This window comes from Triturus cristatus, chromosome 4_1, assembly GCF_964204655.1.
Source record: "Triturus cristatus chromosome 4_1, aTriCri1.1, whole genome shotgun sequence".
Lineage (NCBI taxonomy): Eukaryota > Metazoa > Chordata > Amphibia > Caudata > Salamandridae > Triturus > Triturus cristatus.
The window spans coordinates 338862568-338874982 of NC_140585.1; the positions used below are offsets into that span (position 1 = coordinate 338862568).

Below are 12415 nucleotides of genomic sequence, written 5' to 3' on the forward strand. Positions count from 1 at the left end.
AGCTGCACTTCTACATTTAACCTAAATGGGTGTACAGATCTTCCTCAATATTAAGTCCTGTCGGGGTCTTGCAATTTAATTTGATTATATAAGAAGATTCTAGTCTTCTCAGTTGTTTTTCTTTGTTGCCCCCTCTTTTGCTGCTCTTGACCGCATCGATTACAAAGTATGTCAAGCCTGCTATACTTTTGTTATGAAAGCGTTCAAAATGTCGCGCCACAGGGTACGACTTATCACCATTTTTAATCGCTCTCAAGTGCTGCAAAACACGTTTATGCACAGGCAAGATTGTGCTGCCCACGTACCTCAGGCCACAAGGGCACTGAAGTACATAGACAGCAAAATCTGTCTTACATGTGTGATGTCCTTTGATTTTAAATTCCTTATTGGCAAAACCTGATGTGTACCTAGAAGTGTTCGTGCCATGAATACAGGCTTTACATTTCGTACATTTCACAAAACCTTCTTTTTTTGCAAGCCACATGGTGGCGGCTGTCTTAGTGGGCGGGGTTTTCAAAACATTGCTTACTAGCATTTGTCTGAAACTCTTCGCTTTTCTGAATGTTATTAGTGGTTGTTTCGTTACTAGTTTACTTAGTGTTGGTTCACTGTGGATCAAATGCCAGTGTTTAGTAAGGATACTTCTTATTTTCTTATGTTGGGCATTATAGCTTGTTATCATCCTGCACTCATTTTTATTGACATTCTCCAGTTTTTTCTTTGTGTTACTCTTGTTGAAAAGAATGTCTTCTCTTGTCCTTCTTTTTGCTTTCATTATGGCCGTCCTTATACACTCCTCAGAGTATCCTCTGGCCAAAAAACGCAACCGCAGTATGGATAGTTCTTTGTCACAGCTCTCTTGATTACTGCAGTTGCGCATAGTTCTTAAGGCTTCTCCATATGGGATACTTTTAATCAGATTTTGAGGATGGAAGCTTTTGGCATGTAGCAAAGTATTGCCAGCCGTAGGCTTCCGGTATAGGGTGGTTTCCAGTTTATCATTTTTGACATAAATAGACAGATCTAGAAAATTCACGTTTGTTTTGCTGATGGTACTGGTGAATTTGAGATTTAGATCATTGTTTTGTATTCTATCAATAAATGTCACCAATGATTCTTCACTGCCTTTCCAGATGACAAACAAGTCGTCTATAAAACGACTCCAATGCATAACGTTATTATGCCATTCTTCTGGGTACATTCTTTGGATCACCTGCTCCTCCCACCAGCCCATATGCAAATTAGCAAAGCTGGGGGCGAAGCAGGTGCCCATAGCCGTACCGCATGTTTGATGGTATAGCTCATCATTGAACAAGAAGTAATTATTTTTGAGGCAGATGGATGTCATCTCAATTAACATTTGAGTGTGTGCCCAAAATTTTACTGGTCTGTTACCCAAAAAATGTCTGACAGCTTTCAGACCGTCTTCATGTCTGATGCTGGTATAAAGTGTCATGACATCTATGGTGGCCAGGAGAAAATCATTTTCCCAAGGTAGATCATAAACCTTTTTAAGGAAATCTCCCGTATCCTGGATATAGGATGGGAGACACTTCGTCAAGGGGCAAAGGAAAGAATCCACAAATTTTGATGTGTTGGCAAAGGCACTATTAATAGCAGAGATTATTGGCCGGCCAGGTGGATTAACTTGGTCCTTATGCACCTTGGGTATCAGGTACATTACAGGAGTGACTGGCTTATTGATTTTAAGGAAGGCTAGTTCTTCTTTCTTTAAGAGACCCTTGGAATGCCACTCATTTAATTTCAGGTTGTAACATTCGTAACTTCCATACATGATTGTGTCAGATATTTTTACATAATTAGTGCGGACGCTAAGTTGTTTATACGCTTCTAGCAGATATTTTTGCTTGCTCCACAACACCACGTTCCCGCCCTTGTCTGCATTACACACGATACAGTCTGCATTCAATGACAATTTTTTCACTAATGTAGCATAATCTCTTTGCTGTTGCGTAACTCTTTTATGTTTAGAAAACATATTAGTGCACAGATATTTCAAATCATTTACTACAAGATCACTAAAAATGTCCACTGTATCCTTTCCTGTTATTGGTGTGAATTTAGACACAGGTCTAAAGAGTGTAGGGTCATTACAAGTGATATTGAGGCCTTCTTGTTCTGCTACTAGAATTGCTTGACTAATGCTGGTTTCTGAATTCAAAGTAGCATTATCGGATACTGACTCTGCTTGTAGAGAGTACATGTCCACCATTAAATTCATATCTTCAACTGCCAGTTCATTTGCTTGCTCAATATTCTCATCAGTGCGAGGCACTACAAATTTATCCTTCGTTGCGAAATATTTTTTTATATATACATATACATATATATATATAAATTCACTGGAAAAAAACAAATGTTAAAGTGACGTTACAGTTAGCTATGATAATAATATCTTACTTTGCATTAAAACAAAACCCCAGAAAAGATATATACATATATGTATATATATATATATATATATATATAGATATATAGATACACACACACAATTCATAATACTTTGCTCAGCAAGGAGGTGCCCGTGTGCTGCAGTCTCCAGCCAAAGGTAGCATTGTGTGTCTCTTGTGCACATGTGCTTCCATGCACCTCACTGTACCTGCTGCTGCTGTCCCACTGGCTGCACTGCCCTGCCGCCCAGAATGTAGACACATGGTGAGGCAAACGTATTTGTGGCACATCGGAGGAAGGTGACGAGCATAGATTGGCTGTGTTGCAGCATTCATAGTCCTGCTCTGTGCTGGCTGCTGCCAGTCAGTGAGGCCAGTTTACAGGCTTCAGTTCCATCTCCTTTCAACAGAGCTGTACCTCCAGTGTGCTGCTGAAAATACAAACTGTGCAATTCTGTTTGACCCAGTTTGGCAAAGCATTTTGAATGTGCTTTCCAGTTGTGTCTGGAGCTTCGCCCTTCACATCCTGAAACTGCACTCAAGGCCACAGGTGCGACGGTCAATTACCATTATGCCTTCTACATGCACACTCTTTCTATGTAGTTATGCAATCTATATATTTATTACATTTCTCCCACTATAGGAAGAAAAAACCTTCAGCTCCCTCCGATGCACTACTCTATGTCTCATCCTATACCGCTCTCAATCTATCCTCTACCGCCACTCGCTGACCTATCCCAAACCTCATCTTCCTACTGTGATCTCCCAAAGATCCTTTCTTGACTCCGCCCTCTTCTATCCCTCCTTGAGTCCCCCCAAACCTCAGTCCACTACTATAATCTCCCGTATAACCCTTTCTAGACTCTTCCCTTCTCTATTCCTCGTTGACTCATCCTAAACCTCCTTTCACCACTATGATCTCCAAAATAACATTTCCTAGACTCTTCCCTCCTGTATCCCTCCTTTGGCTCATCCCAAAACCTCTTTTCACTAGTATGATCTCCCTACGAACCCGTTCTAGACTCTTGCCTCCTCTTTCCCTTCTTTGACTCATCCCAAACCTCATCTAATGTGAGCTCCCAAATAACACTATCGGGGCTCTTCCCTCCTCAATCCCTCCTTTATCGTATTCAAAAAGACTAACTGACTCACATGCCACTGCTCAAATCAACAACTTATATTTCCCTAAACTAATCCACCACTAATACTTTGGCTTCCGAGTAGCATGCTACTCGCTGAAAAGCGCTTCAATGCCTCATCAGGGGTAGTAAGCGCTATATAAATACAATTACAATTTAGAGACTGGCTGGAGGAGACCTTAAAATCCCCAATATATCTCTCAAATCCTTTGGGGGCAAACACAAATATTGCAAGATACTTCCTTTTAAAGTAGATGCTTTTATTAGTTTTGGTTTTGTATCCAAAGATGAACATTTCAAAAATGTTCTTTGCGTAGAAAATCGTAAAATGGCCTCCGCTCGTTGTGACGAGGTGAATTGAGAGCCACTAAAAATATGCAGAATTGAAGACTATTCCGTGTCATGTATGTTGGGTCTTATCTTCGAGGTGCTTAAATGAGATGTGCTGGATCACAAGGCTGCGAATAAAGAAGATTTCTGTTTTTAGTCAGAGGACTCTCCTCTGCAGCCATTTGTGAATATGTGTTCGACGTTCTTAAGGGTGCACTTTGCCTGATACACATCTGAGTGTCATCAGCATGTATCTATGTGTGCATTTAGATGTTGAACTAAAGGGAAACGAGGGGTGAAACCGGAAGTAGTATACATGTTATTTATTTTTCCTCTAACAGATTTATGTCTAATTGTGTTTAGTGGGTTCCTCTTGAGATTCCAGTTAAAAGGGGGTGCCCTTTATGTCCAATTACATGACGAATTTCTTCTAATCGGATACGTACTCTATCATAAGCGGACAGCAGTTCACCTTGCAATAAACCTTGCCTTAGCGACAGTGGTGCAACTTTCACTGCTACAGCCATATATGATGGCTCATCCTGGCCCTGTCGAAGGGAAACGCCTTATTCTGGAAATTCGGATCTCTCTTTCCCATCTTGGCTGAAATTATTAGAAGCAACTTTGAAAACATGTTATTTTTGAAATTTAGTATGAAATAAGCATTATCAAAGAAAATAGGTCTGGCTTTTTTATTAGGGCAAGTATGTGCCAAGAATGGGATAACTGTGTGTATGTTGCCCCAGCGGTCCTACAAAGAAAATCCCACAAGAAAGCAAAATAATATGGAAGCTTGGTGTAGGGACCAATTGCTGAACACCCTGCACTAGCAGAAATAAGTTATACCCTCATGGAAGAGTATTAAGGAAATAGCCAAAAGATGAAGTTTTTGTTGTAAATGGTGAACTTAAAAGGCATGCACAGTAAAATATTACATAGTACATTCTTTTTACAAAGGGCCAGTATAGCATGGCTTTACTTGTGAACAAAAAAATACTTAAATCCAACATGTAATCATGAGAGCAAAGTGAAGAAAATGACCAAGTTCAAGGCCAATCAGTGAATAGCACTGTGCTTTAATGAGAGCCAAGTACATCAACTCAGCAAACGGTTTCTAAAAAACAGCAACAGATTAGCATTCTAAACAAGCATTTGCAATGCAATAGGTCTCGCATTTACGAGAAACTGAGCTATTGGCATTGTAAATGACAATGCCTTTTATTTATGTGTTGTTTTTCAAACAGATAAATAAATGGCATTGTCATATACAATGCCAATAGCTTAAACTATCACAAATGCGAGACCTATTGCATTGCAAATGCTTTCGCACTATAAACGTTTTTTTTTTTTCTTTTTTAAGTATTAGGCGAGTGTGTGTCCTGCCAGCTACAAGGCTATTTGAGAAAATACTGCTCGGAGGCTGTATTTAAAGCCTGCCGAGTACCAACAAATGTAACAGGGGTTGTCGCCATGGGAGATTACAAAATGAGACAAGACGGTACTAAAGAGGGACTACTAATCCTATTTACAAATGAACAGCCACAGTTTACAGTGGACAACTACATAAACCAATGTAAAATATGGGCGATGAGTGGGCGGAGCTTCAAGTCCCTACTTGCCTACAGCATGCGTCGCAGAGCAGCCAGCGAATACGCTGCCCAGGCTCGACCTAAAAACGAACACTAAATATTGCAGAGGAAGGCTTTAGCAACAACTGGATCAATAACAAGAAATTCAAATATACTGGCAAAAAGATGCAAAAATTCCTTATGTATATATATTACTGAAGATTCAGAAAACAGGGATTCCAACCCCACTGATGCCCTTCCATTGCTGGCTGTGGTTCTATATTGGAGCAACATTTGCAATACATGGGAATTTTTCTGAAGTCACTGATTAAAGATACCCCAGATGTTTGGAAGTGACTCTGTGGATTTTAGTAATAAAGTAAACATTACACAATTTGACCCCTCGTAGATTATCCTGGTGTGCTTAGATATAGACACATTAGATTCAAACAGACCTCAGGATGAAGACATTGAGGTGATTGGAGATTTCATAAGCACAAGAGAACACATATACGTTCCCACAAATTTTCTGGTTAGTCTGGCATTTATAATCACTTGAAATACTTTTTTCATGTATAAAAATATATTTCTCCTACACATTAAGAGAGTAGTGACGGGCTGTGTCTTTGTTTCAGAATTCACTAATCTTTTTATGTTTTATTTTATGGCGCAATGGATCATCTGCACTAATAATACTGTCTCACTAAGCATTAGATCATGGCTAAGGTACATCAGTGATATTTTTTTTGTTATGAAGAGACACAGAACAGAAACTCCCCGCTTTTCATGACTTGTTAAGTAATAGAACACCAGATCTGACGGTTCACTACACATCTGGTAAAAGATAAAAAATATTCTGGAGTAATAGATCAATAACCAAGAGAACACACTGATAACCAGTCTACATACCACACCAACATAACAGAATTCCCTCTTACTCTTTAATAGTTATTAAAGAAATCTAAATCAGAACTTTTCCCCTACTGACAAGTCACTATATTCGCAAAAATGATACTGACAAAAAAAAAAGCATTGGCAAAGCCAATAGGTTTCACCAATGCTAAATCTATTGGCTTTGTCAATGTTTTTTTAGACATTTTGCACAGCAGTGACCACAATGCTGTGTAACATGGCTGAAAGTAAAGAAAATAAGAGCTATGATGCAGTCAATGATGGCTGCATAACTGCGTTATTTGTTTCTTGACTTTAAGCCCCGTTGTACAGCAGCCGGCATTACCGTGAAACAGGTCAGCTAAATAAATAAGGTGAGGGACAGAAGATGCCCTTGCAGAGGGGCATGCATGGTAAGCAGAGAGCCAATGGTCGAAAATGTTCTCTGATCTTGAACAAGTGCTGAATCAGTGACACTGTGATGCTTACAAGACAGGGCTGATGAAAATCAAGATACGCAGAAGGAACAATTAATAATTAAAAGGTTCAGGTTTGAATCAGTCGAGGGCAGCAAAACACACTGGGGAACCAGATAATAGGACGGAGGCCCACGAAAGCGAAGCAGGGTGTGCATCACAACTGCTGACGTGTGCAAGGACATGAGCTCCAAGGCCTCCTACCCTCGATCACGCGACTGAAAGGCACTGTTGAACCCAGAGTGGTTTGGGGCAGAGAGAGTCAGTAAGATCAGGTATCAGGCACATCGCGAGATCGCACAGTATCCCAACGCCTGTTATGTTCAGCGAATGATATGGCAAGACTTGTGGCGATGCAGGAGACAGAGAGGGGCTCGTGATGACCGAATAGACCGAGGAAGAGGAGCTTTAGCCAACCATCCATGTGCTGCACCTGTGTGACCGTATCTGCTGGTCAGTAACTGTCAGCATAGCAGTCATGCTGGCAGCCCACAGTAGACTGTAGGAGGTTTCAGAAAAAAAGTTAACCTGCTGCCCTATTGTGCACATGGTCGAAAGTATTAATTTAAAAAAAAACTAAGACGCAGCTTGCGTTGACCCCTTTCATAGCACTTTTTTGTTCTTAACTTTAAGCCATGTGCACAACAGGCCATACTGTGGAAGGTGCGGATGGAGGAGTGAGAGAGAAGGACGGACAGCTGGGGAGGTGGATGGAATGGTTGTGTGGACGGTGGGGGGGTTGAGGTTGGGGGTTTGGGGTTGGGTGGGTAAGGCAGCACGAGGGAGCCAGAGGAGGCATGGAGAGTGAAATCAAGAGGAGACTAAGTAGAAACGCATGCACTTGTATGGAATGCGTTGACAGAAGTAAAAAAAACAAGCATTGGCCGCGCGGCCTAAAAGTAACGCGGCCGTGAAAGCGAAAGTGATCGCGGGGACACGCTCTGTGGTGGGGAAGAGGCGGTGCGAGGCGGGCTGTAAGGGTGCCGCGAGGAAAGCCAGATGGCGGCTGTGCGCATGCTCGCACGCTTAACCGCAAGCTTGAGGCCAGCAAAAGCGTGTGGTCGGACTTTTAAAAGCCCACTTACTAAATGTCTCGCCAGAGCAGCGCATGCTCTGGCTCAGGCGAGACCTAAAAAGGAATACTTGTTAGACCCATCACCTAAATCGAATAGTAAAGATACGAATATAAAATAGCGTCAAAATGCCATGGCCTTGATGGACAGTCCATGGAATGCCATGGCTTTGATGGACAGTCCATGGAAGCAATGGCAAACAATAACAAGCATTGGCATACCCAATAGGTGTCGCCTTTGGGACTTTATAAGTGTTTAGCCATCATTAGTGCACCAAGGATATTGTGCTGCATAACTAAATACTTATAAGGTTCCAAAAGCGAGACCTATTGGCTACCACTTCAGCTACATCCGCTGTGACATCCATGTCCTTTGCTAAACCTCAACAAGGACCAAACTCCTATTGAGAGAAATTTCCACTGTGTATAGGGTTAGACTAACCTGAGAAATGAGGGTACCCCAACATATGGCAGCAGTAAAAAATAGTATACTCAGTAGCACTCGCAGCACTAGTAAAAGTGGCACAAGCAGTTAGCCTGTGTGAGGCTGAAGGCACCGATTCAAACAGTCCCCTTTCACCTGAACCACCCAATGATAGCAATGGAGATAGTGATGCTAAAGAAAAGAAAAGGATTACACCTATCAGAATCCAATCTTCTTGGTCTGCAGCTATGACACCTGATGCAAAAGGGTTGATATTACAGGAAACGCATCATCAGGAGGGTCTGACCCTTTACGTATGAAAAGAGGGATCAAAGAACTCAGGCTTGTTTGGAAAAACCTGGGATGGAGACTACGGTCTGCCACTCCACATTTACTCACCTGGTTTCCCACTTTTTTTTTTAACCCTGCAGCAGCAGGGCTTTTAAAAATTGAGTGAATCTCTTTAATGTTCCCCTCCACGGAAATCTTTAGTTAAAGGCGATTTATTCGGTTTGAAGAAAAATCAGAGTATACCTAGTTTCCCACTTGTATCCTGTTTTTGATCCACACTCTTTAGCACAAGTCTCTAGTGGGCACTATTTCCAACAATTTTAAATTGAGACCAATCAGTCCACTTGTATGGAGGCAAGAGACCATCTGACAACCCACCCCTGCACCTGTATACCAATAGAGTTACAGATGTGTGGACTAATGCAGGGCCTAACACCTTTATTAAAATTGCAATATGTTTCTAGGTTCACATAAGGCTCTTGAGATTCACATTAATGGTAAAGAGATCAAGCAAACTTCAAGGGAAAGTAACTTCAAATTGCTTGTCACATTTCTAGATCGATAGCAAGACAGGTTTATAGTTCTCCACAGATTCATATATTGGAACAAGTCAGTCAATTTGAAATCATTTAGACCCCTGGGTCACTGGTCCCAGTGAGAACCAGCAAGGCTTACTGAGGAACCTTCTAAGCCAGATATCTTGTTTATGAGAGAGTCATTCTTTCACCAGTGTGTCTGCAATCAAGCTTCTTATGGTCAGCAAGCATCACAAGACAAGGCACGTTTTGGGAGATTTCCAGACATGATCCCTTCTCCAATAAGAGAAGCGACAGAGTCTATATTCTCCAGATTCAGATATACTTCTCGAAAAGCTGACCTGAAAGCTTATGCCTCTGGTCCAGAGTAATTTGGAGATTGTCTGCAATGCACCAATACTTACTGAAAAGTCCAAAAGGCTGAGCATGGGTGAAGCTCCAAACATAAGCAGTACTTTATTCGAAATATGAATGGACAGCCAACCAGAAGAGTACACCATTCTGTGGGCTTCTCTATAGATCCACTGAGTCCAGGCAGGTATCATCTGGCCAGTACAACTTAAAGTCAGACATCTGGAAAGCAAGTGCACCTTTATAGAAGACTCCAGTCATGCACATGCAACCCACTGAGCTGAGCACGGGCTATTGACCTAAAATATGGTGCATTATCCAAGGAGTTATGGTTGCAATTATCACAGACTAAAATGATATTTCACATAGTGACTGGCTGACCTTTGTTTAGAGGTCACAGCAAACAATTTATTGCATTTCGTAAATTCCAAATTGCATTTGACCTGCCAACAAATGGCAGCAATGCCATAACCTCAGTGGGGAATAGATACACTCCTCGTGACTATGCAGGGGAACACTGTGTGGCCCCAAGTTTAGTGGAGTCTGTAACCAGGGAGCAAACAAGAGTTGGTTTATTGGTGGTCTGGTCTGGTAGAATAAAGGCCAGGGCTGGAAAAATGCATGGAGATGTTGGTGAAAAATATGATTAGATCAACACAGTAGTTTAGAGAACAGTGAAAAAACATGTATCTTTGCTATTTGTGTCCAGCAGTATCTGGAAAGTTATTTCACAGGAGCAGCATCAACATATTTATTATGTCAATGATTTGCAGAGCTTTAAAATGTTTGTTTACATTGATTAAAAGATTCGAGGGGCAAATTTAATCTGATGACAGTTTTCCACTCAGACATTGTGGTTATAAATCAAATGCGGGGATGACTAGCGGAACTTTGGAAGCGTATTCTGTTTATGTATGCACAGAAATTACACAAAGGAGTGAAAGAAATGATATGGCAGTAAATACTGAGAAAATCATGATGAACGTTGGACACAGAGCCAGCATGAACACAACGGTAAAGGGGGAAAAAGTTCTGTGCTGTGAGGTAGGGCCATGAAGTTAGAAGTCAAGTTGTATAAATGGGAAAGAAGACTATAGGAGGCTGCGTTGAAGGCGAAGACAAATGCATGAAGAACATTGAGCTAGCAGAGGCCAAAATGAAAAGAAAGATAATTTCAAAGTAGCCCAGAGGTCAAATACAAATTCTGCGGGTCTTTGAGCATTATAAGAAAGGTACAACAGAGCTGTCAGAATATTTTTTGAATAGACGGAAGAGGTTAAGCGGTAGCACAGAATTAATTAGAACATTCACAAGTGAACTGGGACAAGAACGCTTTAAAGCAAGAGCGGACAAGGACCTTGCCAGAACCAGGATAGGAAGCTGAGGAACACACCAAATTAAAAAACGTGGACATCTGCAAAATTCAAGCAGTGAGGGATATTTTATTCAAACCGAACATCTAGGGTTTCTGCCACCCCAACCAAAGCCACAAAATCGTCATCAAGGGGGAGAAGCCGAAGAAAAGTAAGAGATGCAATTGAACAGGGGGTGGGGGGAAGGACAGGAATTTTGGCTTTTGTGACATCTTCCTTTGAAGTAACTGCATTTAATCTAAGAGGAGACAGAAATAAGACAAGCCAACAGCGGACTGTGCACTCCGGGACCAAGAGCAAAAGAGCAACAGAGGCGTGCGCCGTCCATTCGCAGACGATACTATCGACCATGAAAGGAAATATTAATCTACAGACGACAGACGACGCTGTCTGAAAGAAATCATGTGTTTTAAACAAAATCACCACGCAGGAAGGGATCCGCGTTCTTTGCTCTCCAACCCTCCTGAAAGTATTTGAGGCAAACCTTCAGTGAAGGTGGAAAAGCATTTTTCAATACCGTAAAAAAAAAAAAGATGTGACAAAAAAAAAATCAAAACTAGAAGCATTTCTCTTGTGGAGCGGAATCTTTTTTCAACGAGCTCGTGGAATTTACAAAAAGCAAGATGGAGTGTGAAACTGAAGAGGGAAGGCGGCCTTGTGGAAGGCGGGATAGATGAGAGACCTGGGAAAGCAGAGCTATGGAGGAAAGAGAAATTGAATGAGAGGCATCAAAGTAGGAATCGGCAAGCGGCACAGCGGCTGTTATTCCAACATGCAGACAAGCCTGGGAGTGGTGCATGTGTGTATGCACGCAGTCTGCTAATTTTCAAGCACTGCACTCATGCTTGTGGCGCGCCACTGCACACTCCCGCAAGGTGGATGCTGCCACAAGCACAAGTGTGTGCTTGAAAATGACCAGAGCGACGGCTAAAGACCCTCCTATGCAGCGCATGCGCGCTGCATAGGCGAGACCTAAAAAGCACATGCAAGGCAATGACAGCAATCTAAAACTAACTGTAGCCACACCTAAAATAATGTATTTAAGTACGTTACAAGTCACTCACTGTATTTATGCTCAGACTCCCTGAATACATAAAAGGTCAACTATTTGACATGTGTCTACCTTGCACACAGACCTCTTCAGACCGTCTGTGTTTTCTGATGTCAATGGATTGTCACCCTCCTTGTATCTTGATATCAGCCTCTGTATTCCTTGAATATCCCTTCAACCTAACCTCTGCATGTTTGTCCCCATGTAAGTCCCAACCTGCTTTCTACATTTAGTCACCCTAAGCACATGTTGCGCACTACAGAGGGTGAGCTGTAGGCGGAAATATGTGCAGCCTGGGTAGGTTTTCTACTGGGAAATATATCAGTGTGGAAACAATGTAGTAGTGGGACACGACTCGCTGGGGTGTTCTCAAGTTATGCCTGCACCTCCCTCCATACATGTTGCGCACTACAGAGGGTGAGCTGTAGGCGGAAATATGTGCAGGTTTTCTGCTGGAGAAGATATCAGTGCAAACAAAATGCACCACAGTAGACTTAAAGTT

General features: G+C 41.8%; 1 protein-coding gene and 1 non-coding gene across 2 annotated transcripts in view; both read right to left on the reverse strand.

Moving 5' to 3' along the window:
* The window catches only part of LOC146854913 (potassium voltage-gated channel subfamily KQT member 1-like), a 1174161-nt gene that overhangs the window by 610273 nt on the left and 551473 nt on the right, over nucleotides 1-12415 (reverse strand). The window lies entirely within an intron of this gene.
* On the reverse strand, nucleotides 8733-8843 carry LOC146854915 (U5 spliceosomal RNA). Its single transcript, XR_014959027.1, has one exon. It is a non-coding gene; the product is annotated as a U5 spliceosomal RNA (small nuclear RNA).